Raw genomic sequence first — 1,142 nt, forward strand, 5'->3', positions numbered from 1 at the left:
GGCTGCGAGCGGCGCGTCGGTCCCGTCCCTTGCCTTGCCGTGCCGTGCCGTGCCGTGCCGTGCCCGCCGGGAGCGCCTCCCGCATAACGGAACCGCTGGCGCCCGGCCGGGCCCCGCTCCCGGCCGCTGTCCCGTCCCTGCCCTGCGCAAGGCCAGCACTTCCACATCGGAAACCGGGACAAAGGTGGCTCCGGCCGCAAGAGCTCGCCTGCCGCCTCTGAAACTTCCGAATTCTACGACTTAAGCGCTTGTGCGATTAACTCGTGCTTTTGTTTTTAATACGTGTATATTTTTTAATGCTTCTGTAGCCACCTGTTTCACCTCTCCCCTTCTTAAGCAAGTTGCGGTTGATACGATCTCCGTGTAACTTCTGCTATAGGGACACGAAGTCTTTCTCAAGACAGGCCGTTTGTTGGGTCAGTGCTGGCAGGATTAAACTCTGGCTTAATGCTGTGTAAACACCGCTGGTGCCCTTGATATCTTGGCTGAACTCTGGCGCGGGGTAGTTTGTGCTGATGTTGGCCGTGCTGTGTGTGCTGGCAGGGTGGTTTTTGTACAGATGAACCCTCGGTGGTTTCATAGATAGCACCGAGTACAACGTAGGTTATTTCTCGTGAATTTTACACTTGACCCTGTTTTATTCGGGAAACTCTGGCACTGGGTATGGCATCATATGACAGTGAGTCCTGTAGCTGCAATCAGTAAATTGTGTGGATGTTTATCGTGTTTGTTGCTGAATGCTGTGTGTGCCTTCACAAGCAGCGTTTCCTGTGTGCCAGAAACAACAAAGTACATGTGTTTGAACCGTTTTGAAACACTCACTTGCTTACAACTTCTCTCCTTACATAAGTCCTTTTTTTTATAATATCAGTTGAGAAATTAATATACATTTGTCAGTGAAAGCCTGTTAGATTTGACTGTATTGGAATGTAAGTGTGTTTCTGTTTCCCAAGAGGCAGCCTTAGATAGAATTGCAGTGGTGGTTGCAAAATGACTCACATGTTTGTGTTATGTGACAGTTTGAACCTGCTTGGAGCCAGTTCAGCGCTGCTTCCCTTCCCACCCCCCAGCCATCTGCCAACTCATACTGGTTTTGGTGGTACCTGTTGCCCATACCTGTGGTGGAATTTCCTTTTCCCATC

This window comes from Geospiza fortis, unplaced genomic scaffold (genome assembly GCF_000277835.1).
Source record: "Geospiza fortis unplaced genomic scaffold, GeoFor_1.0 scaffold275, whole genome shotgun sequence".
Taxonomy (NCBI): Eukaryota; Metazoa; Chordata; class Aves; order Passeriformes; family Thraupidae; genus Geospiza; species Geospiza fortis.